At 40.1% G+C, this 26,737-nt stretch overlaps 1 long non-coding RNA gene across 1 annotated transcript; it reads left to right on the top strand.

The window, feature by feature from the left end:
- Positions 1-678: 678 nt before the first annotated feature.
- Positions 679-26,737, top strand: LOC147025450 (uncharacterized). Its single transcript, XR_015059535.1, has 4 exons — positions 679-943; positions 24,488-24,607; positions 24,718-24,777; positions 26,214-26,737. It is a non-coding gene; the product is annotated as an uncharacterized LOC147025450 (long non-coding RNA).

Genomic DNA, 26,737 nt, shown 5'->3' with positions numbered 1-26,737 from the left:
AATGACAATGCCCCAGGGACAATCCCACCGACCGCGCGGAATCTCGGTTTTATCTGTCCCGTGTGCGAGCCACGCGACATGTGATCACGCGTCACATCCTTCAATTCATCACAAAGTGTGTGACAAAAGGCACTTGAGGCGGTTCGATGTTTGGCTCCTCATGACGTCACCTGAGTTGGCCGACGACCATCACTCAAGTTCACAAGAAACATCATTTCACCGACGTTATCGACAACAACGCCACAGATAACCACTTGGTTCCACATCAGGAGCTCAACACGTTAAAAGGATCATTGACCTGGAAGTTGCAGAATGCAGACCTTCGGTCGTGATGACGTTTCTGTTGATACTTGTTCATCTCGACTTGGACCGTCACGTTCGGGTTCGCGAATAATAACTCGGGATTAAAAATAGATTTAAAAAAATTAAGCTGTGTTGTACTCCATGACAATGTAATCAGCAGCAGCGTCGTTACGGACTTTCTCCCAGGCCGTGTGTTCAGGATACCAAGCAGCTCGATAGCGCTTGCCAAGCCAGTCGTTCCTTCTCGAACGTTTCGAATGGAGTGCTTCGCTCAGCAATAAACTTCGTCACTGAACACACCCCAGCAAGGCAACTCTTCCCCATAATAAATAACGATTTATTTATTTCAAAATTAATAAACGACGACGATGAAGACTTGGAAACGATGATTCCGATCGCGCTTCACCTCCTTGTTGTTGAAGAACCGAGGAGCTTCACTTGATGACGTCATTGTTACTAAGTCACGTGGTAACAATGCAACGTCACAATCGCGCTCGTTGTGATTCGTTTCTCGCTTGAGCGATCGATCTGTTCGACGTGCGTCTCTCGCGGTGCTGGACGTGTTTTCACTCGAGATTTTACTTCAAACCCTTATTGGCGTTTCCAAGATGCCTCTGTTTTGGAAGAAAACCCAACGAAGGTTTCTCACACTCGGTTTTTCACAACATCAAGCGATTTTATCTTTTTATGTCGAGTATAAGTTGACCCCGATTTGGGATTTCACTCATCTTCCACTCTGACCGGTGTTTTTTGTCTTGTGTCTCATTCTGCATTCTCCGTGTGGTAAATGTTGGTATTGTTTTTACATTCACCATGTGGTAAATATTGGGTTTTTTTTACATTCTCCGTGTGGTAAATGTTGGTTTTTACATTATCCGTGAGGTAAATATTGGGTTTTTACATTCACCATGTGGTAAATGTTGGGTTTTTTTTACATTCTCCGTGTGGTAAATGTTGGTATTTTTTTTTTACATTCTCCGTGTGGTAAATGTTGGTTTTTTTTACATTCTCCGTGTGGTAAATGTTGGGTTTTTACATTATCCGTGAGGTAAATATTGGTATTGTTTTTACATTCACCATGTGGTAAATATTGGGGTTTTTTTTACATTCTCCGTGTAGTAAATGTTGGTTTTTTTTTACATTCTCCGTGTGTTAAATGTTGGGTTATTACATTATCCGTGAGGTAAATATTGTTTTTTTTTTACATTCTCCGTGTGGTAAATGTTGGTATTGTTTTTACATTCACCATGTGGTAAATGTTGGTTTTTTTTTACATTCTCCGTGTGGTAAATGTTGGGTTTTTACATTATCTGTGAGGTAAATATTGGTATTGTTTTTACATTCACCATGTCGTAAATATTGGTTTTTTTTTTTTACATTCTCCGTGTGGTAAATGTTGGTATTGTCTTTACATTCACCATGTGGTAAATATTGGTTTTTTTACATTCTCCGTGTGGTAAATATTGGTATTGTTTTTTACATTCTCCGTGTGGTAAATGTTGGTATTGTTTTTACATTCTCCGTGTGGTAAATGTTGGTATTTTTTTTTACATTCTCCGTGTGGTAAATGTTGGTATTGTTTTTACATTCACCATGTGGTAAATATTGTTTTTTTTTTACATTCTCCGTGTGGTAAATGTTGGGTTTTTACATTATCCGTGAGGTAAATATTGGGTTTTTACATTCACCATGTGGTAAATGTTGGTTTTTTTTACATTCTCCGTGTGGTAAATGTTGGGTTTTTACATTCACCATGTGGTAAATGTTGGTTTTTTTTACATTCTCCGTGAGGTAAATATTGGGTTTTTACATTCACCATGTGGTAAATGTTGGTTTTTTTTACATTCTCCGTGAGGTAAATATTGGGTTTTTACATTCACCATGTGGTAAATGTTGGTATTTTTTTACATTCTCCATGTGGTAAATGTTGGTATTTTTTTACATTCTCCGTGTGGTAAATGTTGGTTTTTTTTACATTCTCCATGTGGTAAATGTTGGGTTTTTACATTATCCGTGAGGTAAATATTGGTATTGTTTTTACATTCACCATGTGGTAAATATTGGGGTTTTTTTTACATTCTCCGTGTAGTAAATGTTGGTTTTTTTTACATTCTCCGTGTGTTAAATGTTGGGTTTTTACATTATCCGTGAGGTAAATATTGGTTTTTTTTTACATTCTCCGTGTGGTAAATGTTGGTATTGTTTTTACATTCACCATGTGGTAAATGTTGGTTTTTTTTTACATTCTCTGTGTGGTAAATGTTGGGTTTTTACATTATCCGTGAGGTAAATATTGGTATTGTTTTTACATTCACCATGTCGTAAATATTGGGTTTTTTTTTACATTCTCCGTGTGGTAAATGTTGGTATTGTCTTTACATTCACCATGTGGTAAATATTGGTTTTTTTACATTCTCCGTGTGGTAAATATTGGTATTGTTTTTACATTCTCCGTGTGGTAAATGTTGGTATTGTTTTTACATTCTCCGTGTGGTAAATGTTGGTATATTTTTCACATTCTCCGTGTGGTAAATGTTGGTATTGTTTTTACATTCTCCGTGTGGTAAATGTTGGTATATTTTTCACATTCTCCATGTGGTAAATGTTGGTATTGTCTTGACATTCACCATGTGGTAAATATTGGTTTTTTTTACATTCTCCGTGTGGTAAATATTGGTATTGTTTTTACATTCTCCGTGTGGTAAATGTTGGTATTGTTTTTACATTCTCAATGTGGTAAATGTTGGTATTGTTTTTACATTCTCCGTGTGGTAAATGTTGGGATTGTTTTTACATTCTCAATGTGGTAAATGTTGGTATTGTTTTTACATTCTCCGTGTGGTAAATGTTGGTATATTTTTCACATTCTCCGTGTGGTAAATGTTGGTATTGTTTTTACATTCTCAATGTGGTAAATGTTGGAATTGTTTTTACATTCTCCATGTGGTAAATGTTGGTATATTTTTCACATTCTCCGTGTGGTAAATGTTGGTATTGTTTTTACATTCTCCATGTGGTAAATGTTGGTATATTTTTCACATTCTCCGTGTGGTAAATGTTGGTATATTTTTCACATTCTCCTTGTGGTAAATGTTGGTATTGTTTTTACATTCTCAATGTGGTAAATGTTAGTATTGTTTTTACATTCTCCGTGTGATAAATGTTGGTATATTTTTCACATTCTCCTTGTGGTAAATGTTGGTATTGTTTTTACATTCTCCGTGTGGTAAATGTTGGTATTTTTTTACATTGTCTGTGTGGTAAATGTTGGTATTTTTTTACATTCTCCATGTGGTAAATGTTGGTATTTTTTTACATTCTCCATGTGGTAAATGTTGGTATTGTTTTTATATTCTCCGTGTGGTAAATGTTGGTTTTTTTTACATTCTCCTTGTGGTAAATGTTGGTATTTTTTTACATTCTCCATGTGGTAAATGTTGGAATTGTTTTTACATTCTCCTTGTGGTAAATGTTGGTATTGTTTTTACATTCTCCGTGTGGTAAATGTTGGTATTTTTTTACATTTTCTGTGTGGTAAATGTTGGTATTTTTTTACATTCTCCATGTGGTAAATGTTGGTATTTTTTTACATTCTCCTTGTGGTAAATGTTGGTATTCTTTTTACATTCTCAATGTGGTAAATGTTGGTATTTTTTTACATTCTCAATGTGGTAAATGTTGGTATTTTTTTACATTGTCTGTGTGGTAAATGTTGGTATTTTTTTACATTCTCCATGTGGTAAATGTTGGTATTTTTTTACATTCTCCATGTGGTAAATGTTGGTATTTTTTTACATTCTCCGTGTGGTAAATGTTGGTTTTTTTTACATTCTCCGTGTGGTAAATGTTGGGTTTTTACATTATCCGTGAGGTAAATATTGGTATTGTTTTTACATTCACCATGTGGTAAATATTGGGGTTTTTTTTACATTCTCCGTGTAGTAAATGTTGGTTTTTTTTTACATTCTCCGTGTGTTAAATGTTGGGTTTTTACATTATCCGTGAGGTAAATATTGGGTTTTTTTTACATTCTCCGTGTGGTAAATGTTGGTATTGTTTTTACATTCACCATGTGGTAAATGTTGGTTTTTTTTTACATTCTCCGTGTGGTAAATGTTGGGTTTTTACATTATCCGTGAGGTAAATATTGGTATTGTTTTTACATTCACCATGTCGTAAATATTGGTTTTTTTTTTTACATTCTCCGTGTGGTAAATGTTGGTATTGTCTTTACATTCACCATGTGGTAAATATTGGTTTTTTTTACATTCTCCGTGTGGTAAATATTGGTATTGTTTTTTACATTCTCCGTGTGGTAAATGTTGGTATTGTTTTTACGTTCTCCGTGTGGTAAATGTTGGAATTTTTTTTACATTCTCCGTGTGGTAAATGTTGGTATTGTTTTTACATTCTCAATGTGGTAAATGTTGGTTTTTTTTACATTCTCAATGTGGTAAATGTTGGGGTTTTTTTACATTCTCCGTGTGGTAAATGTTAGTTTTTTTCTTGCATTCTCCGTGTGGTAAATGTTGGGGTTTTTTACATTCTCCGTGTGGTAAATGTTGGTATTTTTTTGCATTCTCCGTGTGGTAAATGTTGGTATTGTTTTGACATTCTCCTTGTGGTAAATGTTGGTTTTTTTTTGCATTCTCCGTGTGGTACAAGTTGGGGTTTTTTTACATTCTCCGTGTGGTAAATGTTGGTTTTTTCACCCAGGTCGTCCGGCTCTCCGTCCGGCTGTCTGTCCGTCCGTACGTCCGCCCAGGCATCAACATTTATAGCTGTGAGTGCGATAACTCATTAACTGTTCGCCATATCGATTTTAAATTTGGTTCACACATGAACCACCTGAAAAGGAAGAACCCTATTGATTTTGGGCTTGGCCGGATCAAAGATCGCCGACTGGGGCGGCCATTTTGAAAAAAAATGTTTTTTGGAAGAAATGGAAAACCGCTTTTGTGATTTTAATTATTTTTGGTTACTACGTTCCTCACCCCTGGGGAACTTTTTTGAGATGATGACCAAATGGTGTCTTGTTTCCAATTCACCTCTCTTTATCTGGAACATGTATGACCTTTTTCATTCAATGGCGAAGGATTCCCCATCTCTGATGGTAAATTTGTTATTTTACATTCTCCGTGTGGTAAATGTTGGCATTGTTTTTACATTCTCCGTGTGATAAATGTTGATATTTTTTTTACATTGTCCGTGTGGTAAATGTTGGTATTGTTTTTACATTGTCCGTGTGGTAAATGTTGGTATTGTTTTTACATTATCCGTGTGGTAAATGTTGGTATTTTTTTTACATTCTGCATATGTAAATGTTGGGGTTTTTTACATTCTCCATGTGGTAAATGTTGATATTGTTTTGACATTCTCCTTGTGGTAAATGTTGGTATTTTTTTACATTCTCCGTGTGGTAAATGTTGGTATTTTTTTTGCATTCTCCGTGTGGTACAAGTTGGGGTTTTTTTTACATTCTCCGTGTGGTAAATGTTGGTTTTTTTCACCCAGGTCGTCCGGCTGTCCGTCCGGCTGTCTGTCCGTCCGTACGTCCGTCCAGGCGTCAACATTTATAGCTGTGAGTGCGAAAACTCATTAACTGTTCGCCATATCGATTTGAAATTTGGTTCACACATGAACCACCTGAAAATGAAGAACCCCATTGATTTTGGGCTTGGCCGGATCCAAGATCTCCTGAATGGGGCGGCCATTTTGAAAAAAAATGTTTTTTGGAATAAATGGAAAACCGTTTTTCTGATTTTAATTATTTTTGGTTGCTACATTCCTCACCCCTGGGGAACTTTTTTGAGATGATGACCAAATGGTGTCTTGTTTCCAATTCACCTCTTTTTATCTGGAACATTTATGACCTTTTTCATTCAATGGTGGGGGATTCCCCATCTCTGATGGTATATTTGTTATTTTACATTCTCAGTGTGGTAAATGTTGTTTTTTTTTACATTCTCCTTGTGGTAAATGTTGGGGTTTTTTACATTGTCCGTGTGGTAAATGTTGGTATTTTTTACATTCTCCATGTGGTAAATGCTGGAATTGTTTTTACATTCTCCTTGTGGTAAATGTTGTTTTTTTTTACATTCTCCTTGTGGTAAATGTTGGGGTTTTTTACATTCTCCATGTGGTAAATGTTGGGGTTTTTTTTACATTCTCGATGTGGTAAATATTGGGTTTTTCTGCATTCTCCCTGTGGTAAATATTGGTATTGCTTTTACATTCTCCTTGTGGTAAATGTTGGTATTTTTTTACATTCTCCGTGTGGTAAATATTCATATTGTTTTTCATTCTCCGTGTCGTAAACGTTGGTATTGTTTTTACATTATCCATGTGGTAAATGTAGGTATTTTTTTTACATTCTCCATGTGGTAAATGTTGGGGTTTTTTACATTCTCCGTGTGGTAAATGTTGGTATTGTTTTGACATTCTCCTTGTGGTAAATGTTGGTATTTTTTTACATTCTGCATATGTAAATGTTGGGGTTTTTTACATTCTCCGTGTGGTAAATGTTGGTATTGTTTTGACATTCTCCTTGTGGTAAATGTTGGGGTTTTTTACATTCTCCGTGTGGTAAATGTTGGTATTTTTTTTTGCATTCTCCGTGTGGTAAATGTTGGTATTGTTTTGACATTCTCCTTGTGGTAAATGTTGGTATTTTTTTTGCATTCTCCGTGTGGTACAAGTTGGGGTTTTTTTACATTCTCCGTGTGGTAAATGTTAGTTTTTTTCTTGCATTCTCCGTGTGGTACAAGTTGGGGTTTTTTTACATTCTCCATGTGGTAAATGTTGGTTTTTTCACCCAGGTCGTCCGGCTCTCCGTCCGGCTGTCTGTCCGTCCGTACGTCCGCCCAGGCATCAACATTTATAGCTGTGAGTGCGATAACTCATTAACTGTTCGCCATATCGATTTTAAATTTGGTTCACACATGAACCACCTGAAAAGGAAGAACCCTATTGATTTTGGGCTTGGCCGGATCAAAGATCGCCGACTGGGGCGGCCATTTTGAAAAAAAATGTTTTTTGGAAGAAATGGAAAACCGCTTTTGTGATTTTAATTATTTTTGGTTGCTACGTTCCTCACCCCTGGGGAACTTTTTTTGAGATGATGACCAAATGGTGTCTTGTTTCCAATTCACCTCTCTTTATCTGGAACATGTATGACCTTTTTCATTCAATGGCGAAGGATTCCCCATCTCTGATGGTAAATTTGTTATTTTACATTCTCCGTGTGGTAAATGTTGGCATTGTTTTTACATTCTCCGTGTGATAAATGTTGATATTTTTTTTACATTGTCCGTGTGGTAAATGTTGGTATTGTTTTTACATTCTCCGTGTGGTAAATGTTGGTATTGTTTTTACATTATCCGTGTGATAAATGTTGGTATTTTTTTTACATTCTGCATATGTAAATGTTGGGGTTTTTTACATTCTCCATGTGGTAAATGTTGATATTGTTTTGACATTCTCCTTGTGGTAAATGTTGGTATTTTTTTACATTCTCCATGTGGTAAATGTTGGTATTTTTTTTGCATTCTCCGTGTGGTACAAGTTGGGGTTTTTTTACATTCTCCGTGTGGTAAATGTTGGTTTTTTCACCCAGGTCGTCCGGCTGTCCGTCCGGCTGTCTGTCCGTCCGTACGTCCGTCCAGGCGTCAACATTTATAGCTGTGAGTGCGAAAACTCATTAACTGTTCGCCATATCGATTTGAAATTTGGTTCACACATGAACCACCTGAAAATGAAGAACCCCATTGATTTTGGGCTTGGCCGGATCCAAGATCGCCGACTGGGGCGGCCATTTTGAAAAAAAATGTTTTTTGGAATAAATGGAAAACCGTTTTTCTGATTTTAATTATTTTTGGTTGCTACATTCCTCACCCCTGGGGAACTTTTTTGAGATGATGACCAAATGGTGTCTTGTTTCCAATTCACCTCTTTTTATCTGGAACATTTATGACCTTTTTCATTCAATGGCGGGGGATTCCCCATCTCTGATGGTATATTTGTTATTTTACATTCTCAGTGTGGTAAATGTTGTTTTTTTTACATTCTCCTTGTGGTAAATGTTGGGGTTTTTTACATTGTCCGTGTGGTAAATGTTGGTATTTTTTACATTCTCCATGTGGTAAATGCTGGAATTGTTTTTACATTCTCCTTGTGGTAAATGTTGTTTTTTTTTACATTCTCCTTGTGGTAAATGTTGGGGTTTTTTTACATTCTCCATGTGGTAAATGTTGGGGTTTTTTTACATTCTCGATGTGGTAAATATTGGGTTTTTCTGCATTCTCCCTGTGGTAAATATTGGTATTGCTTTTACATTCTCCTTGTGGTAAATGTTGGTGTTTTTTTACATTCTCCGTGTGGTAAATATTCATATTGTTTTTCATTCTCCGTGTGGTAAATGTTGGTGTTTTTTTAATGCATTCTCCTTGTGGTAAATGTTGATATTTTTTTACATTATCCGTGTGGTAAATGTAGGTATTTTTTTGCATTCTCCGTGTGGTAAATGTTGGTATTTTTTTACATTCTCCTTGTGGTAAATATTGGTATTGTTTTTACATTCTCCGTGTCGTAAACGTTGGTATTGTTTTTACATTATCCGTGTGGTAAATGTAGGTATTTTTTTTACATTCTCCGTGTGGTAAATGTTTTTTTTTCCATTCTCCGTGTGGTAAATATTGGTATTGTTTTTACATTCTCCATGTCATAAATGTTGGTATTGTTTTTACATTATACGTGTGGTAAATGTTGGTATTGTTTTTACATTATCCGTGTGGTAAATGTTCGTATTTTTTGACATTCTCAATGTGGTAAATATTGTTATTGTTTTTACATTCTTGATGTGGTAAATGTTGGTATTGTTTTTACATTCTCCGTGTGGTAAATGTTGGTATTTTTTTTCATTCTCAATGTGGTAAATATTGGTATTGTTTTTACATTCTCCCTGTGGTAAATGTTGGTATTTTTTACATTGTCCGTGTGGTAAATGTTGGTATTGTTTTTACATTCACCATGTGGTAAATATTGGTTTTTTTTTTACATTCTCCGTGTGGTAAATGTTGGTATATTTTTCACATTCTCCGTGTGGTAAATATTGGTATTGTTTTTACATTCTCCGTGTGGTAAATATTTGTATTGTTTTTACATTCTCCTTGTGGTAAATGTTGGTGTTGTTTTTACATTCTCCCTGTGGTAATTGTTGGTATATTTTTTACATTCTCCTTGTGGTAAATGTTGGTATTGTTTTTACATTCTCCTTGTGGTAAATTTTGGTGTTGTTTTTACATTCTCTGTGTGGTAAATGTTGGTATTGTTTTTACATTCTCCCTGTGGTAATTGTTGGTATTGTTTTAACATTCTCCTTGTGGTAAATGTTGGGTTTTTTACATTCTCCGTGTGGTAAATGTTGGTATTGTTTTTACATTCACCATGTGGTAAATATTGGTTTTTTTTTTTTACATTCTCCGTGTGGTAAATGTTGGTATATTTTTCACATTCTCCGTGTGGTAAATATTGGTATTGTTTTTACATTCTCCGTGTGGTAAATATTGGTATTGTTTTTACATTCTCCTTGTGGTAAATGTTAGTGTTGTTTTTACATTCTCCCTGTGGTAATTGTTGGTATATTTTTTACATTCTCCTTGTGGTAAATGTTGGTTTTTTTTACATTCTCCGTGTGGTAAATGTTGGTATTTTTTTACATTCTCCGTGTGGTAAATGTTGGTATTGTTTTTCATTATCCGTGTGGTAAATGTTGGTTTTTTTTTACATTCTCCGTGTGGTAAACGTTGGTATTGTTTTTGCATTCTCAATGTGGTAAATGTTGATATTTTTTACATTCTCCATGTGGTAAATGTTGGTATTTTTTTTACATTCTCCGTGTGGTAAATGTTGGTATTTTTTACATTCTCCGTGTGGTAAATGTTGGTATTTTTTACATTCTCCGTGTGGTAAACTTTGATATTGTTTTTCATTATCCGTGTGGTAAATGTTGTTTTTTTTTTACATTCTCCATATGGTAAACGTTGGTATTGTTTTTACATTATCCGTGTGGTAAATGTTGGTGTTTTTTTACATTCTCCGTGTGGTAAATGTTGGTACTTTTTTACATTCTCCGTGTGGTAAATGTTGGGTTTTTTTACATTCTCCGTGTGGTAAATGTTTTTTTTTTTACCTTCTCAATGTGGTAAATATTGGTATTGTTTTAACATTCTCCGTGTGGTCAATGTTGGTATTGTTTTTACATTCTCCGTGTGGTAAACGTTGGTATTGTTTTTACATTATCCGTGTGGTAAATGTTGGTGTTTTTTTACATTCTCCGTGTGGTAAATGTTGGTACTTTTTTTACATTCTCTGTGTGGTAAATGTTGGGTTTTTTTACATTCTCCGTGTGGTAAATTTTTTTTTTTTACCTTCTCAATGTGGTAAATATTGGTATTGTTTTAACATTCTCCGTGTGGTCAATGTTGGAATTGTTTTTACATTCTCCGTGTGGTAAACGTTGGTATTGTTTTTACATTATCCGTGTGGTAAATGTTGGTGTTTTTTTACATTCTCCGTGTGGTAAATGTTGGTACTTTTTTTACATTCTCTGTGTGGTAAATGTTGGGTTTTTTTACATTCTCCGTGTGGTAAATGTTTTTTTTTTACATTCTCAATGTGGTAAATATTGGTATTGTTTTAACATTCTCCGTGTGGTCAATGTTGGTATTGTTTTTACATTCTCCGTGTGGTAAATGCTGCTTGTTGAATCTCGACGGAAAAACCACAGGAACACATGGAACCAGAGTGAACACCACTCGTGTTCGGCAACCAACATGGCGTAATCTCAATACCGGCGAGACAAGTCATGTTACCTGCGATCTGCTTGTGTATCACGTGACTATGCAAACAACATATTTTCCCTCTTCTCCAAAAGTTAAAAATTACAGTCTCTGTAATAAGGGTCTCAGTGACGAGCTTAGCAAGCAAGAAACCAAAACATGATCAACGATGGCAATGAATTAAATAAAGTCTTGGAACCTGTTCAAGTTTCCATCAAATCAAATTGAGCTTGATATTATTCAGATTGTTACAAAGTCAGATAAGTACCATGGAGGACGTCCATTGCGTCTCAGATGTTGAGGTGCTTGTCTGGTCAGGTCTGCATGAGGAGTAAAAGTATCAGGCAGGTTAACAATGTCAAAGTTCCCATCTGAATTCAAATGGGGTTGACCATCCTGGTGGGACCTAACACATCGTCAGGAATTCCAATGAGAACCATCCAGAACAAAAGTACCTGGACCGGCTTTGCGAACAATACGTTGTGACTGTGATAGAGGTGATGCCAGTTTGTGCTTAAAAAGGGTTGCCTAGTTTGGATCCATTCCCCTCGGGTCAGTGTAGAGTGTCTCCATCTGCTACATCAGTGTGGTGTACCCTTTCACCTGTTCCTGCTCTTCTTGAATAGCACTTGCTAATCCTTTGTTTGCTATTGATGTCTGGATTGGTTGCAGAGCTTCCAGAAGATAGTGAATTTTGTGGCTTATCATTCTTATCATTGCGCTGTGCTCCAAGAATGTCTCAAACTTATACGAGACATGTTGCGGGAAGTTGTCGGTGTGGCTTATCCGTCGAGATACAACATTCTGGCGCCGAGGTTTGGAGAGAGCATCGTCGCACAACCTGCTATAACCCACAATGCAATGGTGGAGTATAAAGGTTACCCCATGTGATCAAGGAAGGTCTCACCACTCAATTGACAGATAAGAACACTTGGAGATGTACTTCGAAGCATTCTGCAGATTTACCGCTCAACACCACATCCTCTAATGCAACGTACCCTCGCTGAAATGATGGTAGGCCGCAAACTTCGATATCCGCTGAAAGCTCTGAAACCAATCCAGACATCAACAGCTAACACAAGATTAGCAAGTGCTATTCAAGAAGAGCAGCAATGGATAAAAGAGAATACAGACTGACGTTACAGATTTCGACATTCGACCCTGAACCAAGGTGAATGGGTCTGAACTTGGTGACCATTTTGAAAGCACAGGTTGACATCGTCTCCATCGCAGCCACAACACATTGTTCACAAAGCTGGTCCAAATGCCACTTTAAGTGATTTAGAACATGAAACTATTGTTGAGTCATACACTGACAAATCTAGCATTCATGTAACTGCAATTTCTGTTGTCTTATTGTTGTGGTTCTGCGAAGCCGGCGCTCAACCGTGGCAATGGCACACAACATATAGCGGTCCCGAGACAGTTATTTCATGTGTTCATTTCAGATAGCTCTTTCCTCTTGTGTCATGGGTTTCTGGGTCATATGCATTGTGTGGCCTTGAGGGAGGTCTTTATTCCCACCCTTTATTTTATTTACTTTGTTGCATCCATGAACCTCTCCTTCATGCAAGCAGCTCATGAGTATATGTGCACCATTTCACAGTTAAATCGTGCGCCATTAGCCAACAGACACTCACCTCAAACCTTCACCAGACTCGAACCAGAACGCCGCAACATTCCTCCGACCACCACAATACCTTCATAATTATTTCCCCACACCATCGGACTCCAAGTCATGCTCGCCTGCACTCACCATTCACACCACAACGAACGACCACCACTACCACAAATCCCCATGGAGAAAGTTCAGTACTATGCTCACCACTGCACAGCTACTGCCATCGCTCAACCACCATCACCACCGATGACAAAAACCACCTCTTTGGACCAACAGGGAGCAAGAAAGTGGCCCGCACCATCACAAATACTCAGCTCTGGACGTTCTGGCATCTAGTTTGAAGCGCAAGATTGCGCTGAGTTCCTTTCAATGTCATGAGGATAGCTCAAGCCTTCTGCTCAATTATGGCCCTCATTGGGTGTCTAGTGCGTGTTCATGGCCGGAGAGCACAAGCAAATGCCCCGGCACCATGTTAATCTCGGAGCTCAGTTGTGTGGCCGTGTTCGGGGCAAATGAGGGCATTTCCGCTACCAAATCCTTGCATGGATGGAGCTTGCGCTGGGATAATGGTCCGTGCACCAATGAGGGCGCTGGAGAACACCCTTCGCTCCACCTGTTCCGTTCTCAAGCACCACCCCTACCGGGGGGATTATAAAGGTGTGCTGGGTTCTCTGGCTGCTCTTCTTGTTGTTGGGGTAGCGGAGATTGATGGAACATACGGACCTTGACGCAGGAAATGGAACAGAGTCCATCTGCGAGCAGGAGACACCAGACCAAGTGCCACCTTTGCTCGTTAAACACTTACACGTACAGACCTCTTTACACCCATATTGGGCCTATCTTTTCACAAGTTATTTTCTTTGTTTCTATAACTCCCCTGACTCACATCTTTACACCTTCCTCTGCATTTCACCACCCCTCACCACATCCCTCATCACACCTGCTCTGACTACACACCATTAGATACCTTCAGTTTTCCTCCCTCCTTTCCCTCTCCTCAGCAACTGGGCTTGCGTTGGTCTGTCGACCACGCCTGGTAAATCAGAGGTCGCAAACGCCTCAAACTTTCTCTCATCTCTGCCAGGGCACACGGAGTGCTGGCATCAGCAAAGAGATCACCTGCACCGCAACCATTGAGCATGACACACAAATGCCCAGGGTACACAGAGCGAGCAGCGATGCGGTCTGCATGCCCAAGCCCCACAAATGGGAACTTTTCCTCACCCTCACTTGTAATAAATTGCTTATATTATAAATGTACCAAGCTCGTCATGTTTTTTCCTCCATTGGTCCAGCATTATCCACACGTAGTGCAAGCCGGGAAGAACCGATTGGCTCTTGTTAGTCAGTGCGTACTTGGCAGCTCCGCTCGGCTGCACCTGATCAGGTAAATTAATGCAATTATGCATGGCGGGTACGAGACCCCCCCCCCCCTTGGTGTGGCCATACACAGGTAAGGTACCCACTCGACGTAGTGAAACCCTGCCAGTATTGGTGGTACCAAACATCGTTCATGGATAATTATCAAGCCGCCGGTAAGTGGAGTTATCCATGCTTGGTGGCCTCAGGACCGGGCCTTTGAGAGGGACCCGGTGGTCCCCCTCATGGCGAACTTCGAACCCCGGATCCACAACAATGTGTTGGCAATCTGCCGTCAGATTTGTGAAGGGGATAATCTGTGAAATGCCTGCTGGGCAGCGGTTGGCTCAGAACAGAAACTTTTGCTTCAAAATCTCATAAATAAAATTTGTCATCTGTCTGTCTGTGTATATTTGTATTTTTTGTCAAGACAGCTAGGCCGACAACCACCACATTTGCCACACAGACCAAGTCCCAACCCGGGGATTGTCCTCAAGGTATTTTCATCCACCACTTCAGTCTTTAAAGACCCCAAAGAACCATAAGAATCCAAAGACCCATAAAACCCTTTCCAACCTCAAAGACCCTTTAAGAAACTTTAAGACCGTTTGGACCATGAAGACCCCAAAGATCCTGTAGACCTCATTGCACCCTTCAGAGCCCTTTGACTCCTTTATACCCTTTAAACCAGGGGTTCTTAACCTTTTGATGATTCCGGACCCCCAATGGATTGCCCAACATGGTCCCATACCTCCTTCGCTTGACTGCCGAAATCATCATCATCATCACCAGTCCTATTCGTTGACAGTATGAATTCCAAAGATGTCAATAGCTTGAATTTATTTAAGATATGGAGAGCTAGGAATAGAACATGAAAGACAATCATAAGCATTTATCATAAATATCTTCAAAAAAAATAAGTAAAAAATAACTGAGAAATTACAAATATACAAAGAGCTTCAAGTATTTTACAATTTAACTTTGTTTCACCTATTTCAGATTATAAATCAGCAACTTTACTTCTTATAGTTGAGTTTTATTACATTATTACAATCTAACATTCGAACCAACTATAAAATTAATAAATCAAATATATACAAATATTCAGAGATCGAGTCCCATACCCCCAGCATTTAGTTCCCATACCCCCAGTTAAGAACCCCTGCTTTAAACCTTCACACATTTCAGACATTTCAATACCCTTTAGACCCCTTTGACTTTTTGAGACCCCTTCGACACTTTGGACCATTTCGACCTTTTCAGACCTTTCAACATTTCAGACCTTTGACCATTGCACATTTACAAGTTGACCATTTAGACCTTTGATTTGCAATCAATCACCTTTCATCGAGTACATCCATCCACTTATTTGCGTATGTATGAACCTTTTCACCCTTGTGTCCAGTTCATCTCAAACCATCTCGATGGGGTTTAAGTCTGGAGACTGTGCTGGCCATTCCATGATTTGAAGCCTACCGTCTTGTTCTTTTATTCTCAAGGTTGTTCTGACATAGCCTGGAGGTATGTTTTGGTCGTTATCTTGCTGTAGGATGAAACCTTGACCAACTCGGCGTGGACCAGAGGGTATTGCATGGCACTGCAAAATGCTGTGGTAGCCCTTTTGATTCAGGGTGCCAGTCACTCTGTGCAAGTCATCGACTCTGGATCCAGCAAAAGAGCCCCAGATCATCACGCTTCCTCCTCCATGTTTGACAGTTGGTGTCACACACTGAGGAACGATCCTTTCACCTACTCGACGCATACAAAAACCCTGCGCCATGAACCGAAGATTTCAAATTTTGATTCATCGGTCCATAAGACCTTCTTCCAGTTTTCAGTAGTCCACTAGCGGTGCTTCATGGCCCAGGCAAGCCTCTTTTTCTTATTTTGCCATCTTAGCAATTGTTTTCTTACTGCCACTCGACCTGTCAAACCTGCAGCTCGAAGTCTTCTCTTCACTGTTGAAACTGAGACTTCCTAACTTCGACCAGTGTTAATCTGTGCTTGAAGCTGCTGTCCTGCGAGCCGCTTATCACGCAAACTGTTGACTCAGAAACTTGTCTTCTGATTGTGTTGTGGCTTTGAGTCTGCCAGACCTCTTCCTGTCAGAGTTTCCTCCAGTTTCTAAGTGCCTTTTGATGGTGTAGGAAACTGTACTCACTGACACCTTGGTTGCTTTGCAATTTCTCGAAAGGAAAGACCGACACTTTCAAGGGTTATAATGGTCTGTCTGTCTTCCTTTGTTAATTGTATTTTTCTCGCCATTATGATGGCAATATACTACTTCCTGCAGTGCAATATTGTCAAAATAATACTTCAGAGGGTGTAACAACACAGTCTGTTCCAACACTGCTTTTATCCAGACAGAGGGTTTGTAACTAATCAAAAGAAATTTGGACACCTGTAGGAATTGTTTGCATCAACTTTCAAGGTTTAATTTACTTCCATTGCTGCAGAACAGCTGCAGTTGCTAACCCATTACTTGTTCCCTGAAAAGGGAATTCTGAAATTTGCATTATTTTTCAGTTGTTGGTAACCTCAACTTTTTTTAAACTCTGGCAGTTTACCGCTCAGCTTTGTACCATTTCAGGTTATTCACTGGACTTGAACTGCTTAAATTTCAGTAAAAACTGGAAAAATGGGGGTGTTATAAAACTCTTGACCGGTAGTGTAGCTCTGGAGAACATTGTGAAATTCAAAATCATCATGTTTCTTCACAGCAAAGATATCGCGGAATATTTATCAACAGCAAATAAATCAAGAAAAGTCTGGAGTGATTGCCTTATACATCGCCTGGGTAAACAGGGTTCAATCTGATTCTATTTTAAAATATAACTGAAAAAAATTCCAATTTTCCCAGATGTTTGGATTAATTTGAAGCAAGTTTTACTTATTTGGCGTGATTTGTATCATATTGTTACTTATCCAGGGTTCAAGGCTCACCCAGATGGGAAACACTGGACTTCCTCCTGAATTCCCAGTCCTGAGGCCACCGAGCACGGATAACACCACGCTCTGGCAGGTTGTTCAACAACCACGAACGTGGATTGGTACTGCCAATTATTGGCAGGGTTTCACTACTTTGCGTGGGTACCTAACCTGTGGAAGTCCAGACCAAGGGGTGGTCTCATGCCCTCGATGCGTACTCATGTTAACTTACCGTATCAGGTGCAGCCAAGCGGAGGTGACGAGTTCGCACCAGCTTTCAAGAGCCAATCGGTGGGGTAAAACTTCCCGGCTAACACTATGTGCAGACTATGCTGAACCAAAGAAGGAAAAGACATGACAAACTGGGTACATTTATAATATAAGCAATTTATTACAATCAATGGTGAGGAAAAGTATGTGGAACAATAATCCAAGGTTTTAATACACAGAGATATGTACAGCAGGAGAATGCAAGGATTGGTGTGGTGCGGCAAAATAAATTACACATACTTCCAAAAGAGAACACAGTGCAGAGCTAACCCATCTCGTACTTCCACATTGTTCTCTTGTCCTAACATGACAGGTGCTATCAGAATCATTCCAAGGAAGGTGAGAGCAAAGAAAGATAGAAAAGAATGAGGTGTGTGCGACCTCTTTGTTACCTTGCACGATCAATGGACCAATGCTTTCCAGTTGCTGAGGAGGGGTAAAGGGAGGAGGAAAACTGAGGGTGTCTATTGTGTGTGGTCGGAGGGAGGTGTAAAATGAGGAGTGTGGTGAAATGTGGTAGGAAGGTGTAAAGATGTCAGGTCAGGGGGTTTGGAAACAAAGAAAATAATGTGTGAGAGGATAGACAACCATGAGTGTAAAGAGGTCTCTATGTGTAAATGCTATTGGATTAATACTGCTAGTTCCATGCTTCATTAGCTCGTTCTGTTCCATTTTGCTGAGAGCAGAACAGGCGTAGCGATGGGTGTTCCCAGCGCTAGCTCTGCCCATGCGTTGCCTTGGCAGTGGAAATGTCCTCACTCACCCCAAACTCAGCCACCTGATGGAACTCTGAGGTTAATATTGCGCCGGGGTATTTGGTTGCACTATCCGGCCACGAACACGTGCCGGACACCCAATGAGTGCCATAAATGAGCGGAACGCTAAGGCTATCCACATGACGTTGAACTGAGCCGAGACCCACACTCGCGCCCTGAGCTCGACGACAGAAGTTCTAGACCTTAGTATCTCTAATAGTCTGGGCCGCTGCCTTGTTCCCTGTTGGTCCCAAAAGGCAGTGTGTATCAGTGGTGATGGTGGTGCAGCAGTGAGCATAGTGGTGGTTGAGGTGTCATTGTTGTCGTGGTTAATGGCGAGAGTATGTGACTATGTTGTGGTCCGATGCTATGGGTATTTTATGAAGGTGTTGTGGTTGGAGAAATGCTGCAGCATTGTGGTCTGAGTCTGGAGAAGGTTGAAGTGAAGTGTCCGTTTGATGATAGTGGTTTTAACGCGAAATGACACACTTATGCAAATGAGCTACTCTGTTGCAATGCGTGAATGCATGTGTGAAGGGAAGTCTCCTGTGTGTAGGAAAGTAAATGAAATGGCTAAAGGATGGGAATAAAGACCTGTCTAAATCCCACGCAATGCATATGACCCATAAACCCACGAGACACAAGGGAAGGGTGATCTAAAAAGTAAAACTAGAAGGACACTGAGTTGAGTGCATACCTCCGCCCTGTAATGCCTGATCCACGAGAACATATCTGGCCCAATACATTTTTGAAATATCATGCTAAATCTCGTTTTGGGCCAAGTCTCTCAATGGTGAAGAATCGCTTTATAAATTAAAAAAATTGTGGTTTTCTGCCGAGGTCACACACCCAACCTGTCCACCAAGTTTTATCTGAATCCGTCCACAGGTTTTTGAGATATTGTGCTATGTATCATTTTTAGCCCCATCTCTCAATGATGAAGAATCACTTAAAAAATTATCAGATCCAGATTCGGATTTGGATCTTCACCAAAATCGAATCACTTTGTCGTGGTCACACACCCAACCTGTCAACCAAGTTTCTCCTAATCCGTCCCCAACTTGTTGAGATATTGTGCTATATATCGTTTTTGTCCCTGTCTCTCAATGACGAAGAATCACTTTAAAAAAATTCTAGTAGTCAGATCCGGATCCAGATCTTCACCAAAATCTAATCTGTTCGTCCTTGTCACACATCGAACTTGTCCACAAAATTTCATCCAGATCCGTCCACAACTTTTTGAGATATCATGTACACAGTTAAACAAACAAACAAGAAGACGACGTCATGCAGAGCATGATACTTGCAACATCCATAAAACAAATTTGACCTCAAAAATAATTGGTGGTTGAATTCAATGACCTGATATGCAACTCCTCTTCAAATTTCAAGTCAATTGGATGAAAATTGAGGGTTTAGAAATAGCACCTTAGTTGTTGACCTTGGACCTATCTTGACCTTTTGGTGTATGTTGACCTCAAATAATTGGTTGGCTGAATTCAGTGACCTGAAATATCAATCCTCTTCAAATTTCAAGTCAATCGGATGAAAATTGAGGATTTTAGAAACCTCATCTAAGATGTTGACCGTTGGCCGATGTTGACCGTTTGAGCGAAAAAAAAAACAATAGGCTTCTTCCATGTGACAAACTCTACTACGTAGTGAAGTTTCATGAAGATCAGTTTAAAATTGCGACCTGGAGGCAACAGTCAGAGAAACAGACAGACAAACAAACAGACAAAAAGAAGAAGACATCATTCAGAGCACGATACTTGCAAAATCCGTAAAACAAATTTGACTTCAAGAATAATTACTCGTTGAATTCAGTGACCTGATATGCAAATCTTCCTCAAATTTCAAGTCAATCGGATGAAAATTGAGGATGTTAGAAATATCACCTCAGTTGTTGACCTTTGGCGTGTTGACATTTTGGTCCATGTTGACCTCAAAAATAATTGGCTAATTGAATTCAATGACCTGAAATATAAATCCTCTTCAAATTTCAAGTCAATGGGTTGAAAATTAAGAATTTTCGAGACACCACCTTAGTTGTCAACCCTGGGCCTATGTTGACCTTTTGGTTCATGTTGACCTCAAAAATAATTGGCTGGTTGAATTCAGTGAACTGAAATATAAATCCTCTTCAAATTTCAGGTCAATCGAATGAAAATTGGGATTTTAGAAATACCACCTTAGTTGTTGACCTTGGGCCTATGTTGACCTTTTGACCTCCAAAACATTAGGCTTCTTCCTTATACCAAATTCGATCATGTAGTGAAGTTTTGTGAAGATCGGTTGAAAATTTTGACCTGTAGGTGACAGACAAACAAACAAACAGAATAACAAAATCGACCAACCAATACACTTGAAAAATCTTTGATTTTGCAAGTAACAGACAAACAAACAGACAGACGAACAAAAAAACAGACAGAGTTAAAATGGTCCACAAAAATAATTTTGACGACATCATTGGTCACGTGATACGACAGCCACATTGCTTTTTTTTCAAAAAAGTCTTCCAAAATCTTCTCTGAAATGGCCGAACAAATTGAGGTGAAATTTTATGCATATAGACCACCTATCCATGAGAAAAAAAGGTTCATACATATGTCAGAGGTCGCATGGTTTGGCAGCCATATTGGATTTACCCGAAAACATATTGTTGCAGGCTCGGGGTCGGGTGAGAAGACCACTGGGGGGGGGAGGGGGTGGGGGGGGAGCCATCTCAGGATCCCACCAGACTTCACGGAATTGCAGGCCGTCGCACACAGGTAATTCCGAGACGCGGCGGGTCGCTAACCGACTGTGAATGCCAATAACTCAACCACATGACTTAGGGTCCTCCGTCAAGTTAATCCGGTTACCTAAAAATAACCACGTGATCTAATTACTGGGGGGACATGCCCTCGGTACGCCTAGTCCGAACCGGATCACTTTGCCGGATCAGATGCAGCCGAGCGACACTGCTGAGGATGTACCGGCTAAAAGGAACGGATCGTTGGGAATAAAGTCCCGGCTAAGTTAGGATACGACCATGCTGGACCAATGAAAGAACAGACAAAAACGAGCTCGGAACATTTCTACAAGAGGATTTATTAACAGGCAGGCGAGGAAAGGTATGGGGCACAGTGAATGTTGTTTATTGTCGTCTGTAGCAGGAATAGGAATAAATGTGAGAGGTGCGGCAATATACAAGCAACTTAGAAAAGCAGACACAGAGCAGAGTTATCCTGATATAATTCTTGTGCAATCTTAACTTAAACGAGGACAGGTGCCATGACAAACACACACACACACACACACACACACACACACACACACACACACGAAGAGGAGTCGATGAAGAGAAAAAGGTGAGTAGATGAGGCTAACGGTCACTCAATACCTTGCACGATTGCCCTATCGCGCCCCCAATAAGTTTTGGTGGGGGATACTCTGCTGAGCGATACCTCCCTGACAGCTGGCGTGTCGTCTCTTGCTTCGTGGCACTTTGTGCAGCTAGCGTCGGTCCAGAGAATGAGACATGGCCATCGGGTGTGAAGGGAGGGACTTGGGTCGAGCCAAAAGATAATGGGTGGGGAGAGAGGCGGAGCCAGCAGGCGAATTGGTAAAGAAGGGTGGAGCCAGCAGGCAAATGGGTAGGTTGTAGATCCCAAGCCAGACAGAATGAGCTGACTGGAATGAAGAAAGGAACGATGCTTGAATGACTCAGGAACGACGACGACTCTGGAACTACACATCAGGAATGACGAGCAGGAACGGCACACTCGGAGCGACGACGACTCTCCCCCTGCACCGCGACCTGTCCTTTTAAATATCCGGTGGTGCGTGGCGGGGGCGACGACCCGAAGCGATGTGTTGTCACCCAAATTGGGTGCTCTGGTTGGGCCCCGGCCAGCACACCGGCCGGCTGCCGTGACTGTAAGCGGCTCTCCTTCACTTCCGGCCAGATGGTTCCAAGCTGCAGAATCGTCTCGCTCCGAGCACCGTGACATGAATCGCCTTGCACCGAACCCCGTGATGTGAATCAGTTTGCACTGAATCCCTTGCCATGCCCCAGCGACCCGCGGTTTGGCGCTGGTCAATGTGCCTGCTCCATGGTGTGCCACATGGCCCGAGCGATCCGGCCGCACAGCATGCCTCTGCTTGGTAACAGCTGCATTGAAGCGGAGGTGCGGGAGGATGTCTGCTGTCAGCGGGAGACATTTTTGCCGTCATGGTGAGCGAAGACCGATGGTAAGATGTTATTGTAACCTCATGCGCAGACCCGACCAAAGATGTGTGTTATTCGTGCCTTATTCTGCACGATGATAAAGTATCATGGCTGCGCGAGAGTCCGGCATTAAGCATATGGCCAGCACGCGGGTCCACCCGCCATCGAGCATGGTGTTCGCGGTTATCAAAGGCGGTGGGATGCATGGTGCCAGCCCTGGTCTGTCTCAGGGAATTGAGGGAAAGGATTGGATATAATTATTGTATGTAGGGTTGAGTTGAAGAAGAAAATAGATATAATTATTAAATGTCAAAATGGGTTGGAAAGGGCGTGGCCGTGTGTGCTTTGCAAGTTGTCAGCATTGAGGGTGCCGTTTCTTCCATCTCCTTGGTACGTGTTCCGTGCAGTGTGGTCGTCGTGTTGGGTGTGTTTTCTGTTCAGTGGGTGGAAATTACTGCTGCACGTGCGTTTGGCAGGCTGTGATTTCTGCAGAGGGGTGTCTGGCGTAATGCCTGCTTGGCCTTCGCTGAGGCCCCATCTTAGGCTGAGGCCTCATCGCTGAGGCTGAGGCCTGAGGATCCTCCTGATGACTTCATCCTTTGCTTTTTGCTTCTTTGGGTTCCTTCTGATTACTCTAATGCAGGAATATTCCGATTTGATTTTCCATTTGATTTGAATTGAATTTATTTTAATCCAATTCTGAATTCAATTGAATAATAATAAAAAATGTCCTGGGTCCGTTGTGTCTAGGGTCAGGTGTCTGATCAAAGCAGGACATCTTGGAACCCGGTCATCACTGCTTGCAGTTATAAAGTGGCAGTTTTAATTATGTCTCTTATTAATTACAGTACATAAATGCCACACAAAACAATTCCTGGCGAGGGTCTGCAATCTCTGATTGCTCTTTGTCTTGTTTTCTTGTTTCAATTTGATGTCGTAATTTTCGAGACGAGAAAATGAATTGGAGCATGAACCTGTAGATTTGGAGTAGTTTGGCTCTGAAATTGGCAAATTGAACAGAATCTCGCCTCGAGCGCACAGAGGAGTGAGGTAATCATTTTCAGATGTCTGCCTGCATATCAGTTAAATATCATTTGAAAATCATTCCAAACAGGAAACCTGCTGTTTTTAGTGATGTCATCAAGTAAACAAACACCTGGCACAAATAACTCATGCGATGTGTTAGTTAAATAAGGTGGTGTAAATGCTCCAATAGTTTCGGAAAATGAACAATATATCACTTATTTCAATGATCATTCAGTAAGAGGACACTTGTTGGGGTGTTGAAAAATGTAACCTGAGTCACCGACTGTTTTTTGCACAAGTAACTCACACCAAAGAAGTTTCTGAAATTCTCCTCCTGTGCTGAGTTATGTCTGGGCATAATGTAACTACTGTGGAAAACCTAATGATTCAAACACTTTAAGTAAGGAAATTATGATACAAATAGGGGCCTCGATACATGAAACATGTGACGTGAGTAACAGTGGAATTGCAGAGAGGAGTAAGGTAATCGTTTTCATCTGCCTGTCTGTCTGTCAGTAAAATATAATTTGAAAATCATTCCAAGCAGGAAACTTACTGTTTTTAATGACATCATAAAGGACACAACCACCAGGCACAAATAACTAATGTAACTTGTTAAATAAGGTGGTATTAAAGATGCTGCATCAACAGCGGGAAAACTTCTGTAAAAAGGTTTCTTTCTGTGACGTTTAAAACTTTATTTCAATTGAATTATATATTTTAACCCTGCAGAAAACAAAATGCCTTTTTGACACTTTGACTTCGCTGTAGTTTCAATTGCATTTGAATCTTGAACACGAGAATGCCAAAATGCTTTTTGACACTTCCAAAACCCTCCAGTTTAGCAGTACTTGGACAAAATATTACAACATCTCGACCAATCAAATTTGATGAGCTCACTCTCTGCGTTGGGGATCATCGAGATTCGGACAAACTCTCGGCTCATAGGAAATATACATCATGCTTGGTGAGGCAAAGCGAGATTTGAAGGGACCCTTCCCTTGCCCTTTTTTTGTTTGTTTTTTTGTACATTTTTCTGGATATTGTTTTATTTTATGTGAGGTTTTCTGGAGGGGGCATTGCAGTGTCAGCTCTTGAAATGGAGAATGTATATGACACCCAGTTTGGCACAGATGTACAAAGTTGTGGATTTACGAGAACTGTTCTTTTTTAGGGAAGCAAACATCAACAAGTCTCCTGGTTCACAAAACGTTGTTCTGAACCAGCCCACCCACATGGACCAGTCAATGCCGTCCACACGTCCAAAGAAAACCACTTTTTGGAACTGGCTAAAGTAAATAATTTTATTTTCCCCTGCTTCACTTTTTGTTTTTAACTTGTGTTTGCAAATATCTGCATCAACAAATGTGCAAGAAATTGACTTTTCAATCTTTTTCAACGAAGGAAAATGTTCGGCAAACGTGACAAGAAGGGGAAGAGTCGTCCCGAAGATGAACATGTCGTGTAAGTAAGGTGGAATATCATGACATGAAATTTGCTAGCAATAGAAATGGTATTCCTTCAAGGAAATTAATATCAGCCCTGTCGTATCTCGATCACATTTTGCACCTTAATTCTTTTTTGTACCATAGATTCAAGATTTCAGGTCAGGAGGATTGCTTTGGTGTGCTTGCACGGAGTTGTTTAACTTGGATTGCAATCTCGATCCAGATATTAACGGTCAACATGGTGTTTTGCATGAAAGGCCAGGTATTGATGTGTGTGCCATCCCACTGAAGGACAAGGCTGTTGGACCATCAGCTTGCATTGGGGGATTTGTTTGGCGTTAAAGATCCTATTATGTCTCTTACAAAGAGTTGGTGAGTTATCGCCAGTACCCTGAACAAATTTCAAATTCCTAGCAGTCAACAAAATGATTGGTTAACCAGTTCTTGAAAGACTTTGGCCACAACCGTTCCCACTGACCAACCTTATGAGTAGGTATTGGTTGTTAGGGTAGTTGAAGAAGACGAAGAAGAGAATTTTTTTTTTTTAAAGGTTTTCGGAATGTCTCTTGTGAAGAAGCATAAATGTCAAACATCAAGAAGTACCTGATTTGAAGAGGGAAGGGATACATGGAATACCACTTCAACCAGATCTATCGAAATGTTGATCTTAATTTGCAAAGATAATCTTCACTTGTGCACTTATTCATACACACGAAATGGTCATTTATTTCAAAGATTATGTGTATCGTATCTTGTCGCATACATTCACACGTGTACACACCTACTTACATGCATACTGTATGTGAACACACGCACAGACATACATACATGCATTCCATACTTATGTGCACATTTGCACAGAATCTTGTTCCAAGAGCACAGAGGGGCAAGTAAATGACAAAGTCGACAAGTCCCTAAAAAATGAAGTCTGAAATTGAAACCAGTCACTAATTGGTTCACGAGTCGGTAAGTGACCACTATATTTGTTATGGGTGTGTGTCTGTCTGCCTGTCTGTCCCGAGCATAGCTCCGTGGGTTTTGATCTGATCTTGATAAAATTAGGGTGCGAGGTTTGTATCATGATCTAGTTGTGTTTTCCGGAGAATGGGCGTAGTGAGCCCATTATGGGCTGAGCCACGCCCAAAAAACATGTGTTTTTAGGGGGTAGCCAGTTTCAAGTTACATCTTCTCCGAAGGGGTTTATCAAATCTGGCAGGGGTTTCGGTATTTGGTTAGCCCTGTGGCACCTGCATAGCCACACGGAGCTCGATTTTTCATTTTCGTCCCAAGGTCAAGGTCACAAGGTCACGATCTTAGAAAATGAAAAAAAATCAATAAATTGGGCATCGAGCTCCTAGGGTTTTCAACTGCTTCGAATGAAAGTTGGTATGCAAGTAGTGCTCTTCGAGTACTACAACTTTCATCATTTACGTTTTTCCCGATTCCCACCAGTTTGCCCATGGCGTCCCCTCGAAGGTCAAAAAAAAAAAAGGTGAACCGTGTACATTGCTCGTGAACCATCGCCGTCTCCAGACTTGTCTTATTTTGCTTTCTTCACATCCAAGTTTGTGGCATAAACATGCAATACTCTTTTCTTTTTTTTTCATTGGAATTTTTGGAGAAATGGTCCAATGAAGTGGGATGATGTTTTGACTCAAACATTGTTCAAAAATTATTGGTTAAATTGCTTTTGGCTTGTTGGTTACTTAATAGGTGATACTCCAATGATTTGTTGATTCCATTAATACATATGCCACTAATGTTGAATGTCAATAAATAATATTTGCATATTTAGTTGAACAATGTTTTTGTAAAGCAGTGCTTAAGCCAATAGTGAGTAATGTAATGTGAGCAACCAAAAATGTGTAATTTGTTCCCAATGTTAAATTTGTTGTGATTAAAAATCCAGCAATTGTAACATGGTTTGTACATATCATCCTTACTGTGAAAACAAGTGGAGGAATCATGTACACCCA

Source organism: Eptatretus burgeri, chromosome 6 (assembly GCF_056783735.1).
Source record: "Eptatretus burgeri isolate ZD-2024b chromosome 6, Ebu_testis_v1, whole genome shotgun sequence".
Classification (NCBI taxonomy): domain Eukaryota; kingdom Metazoa; phylum Chordata; class Myxini; order Myxiniformes; family Myxinidae; genus Eptatretus; species Eptatretus burgeri.
The sequence above is the reverse complement of the archived record's forward strand: the minus strand, read 5'-3'. Positions and strand labels throughout refer to the sequence as shown.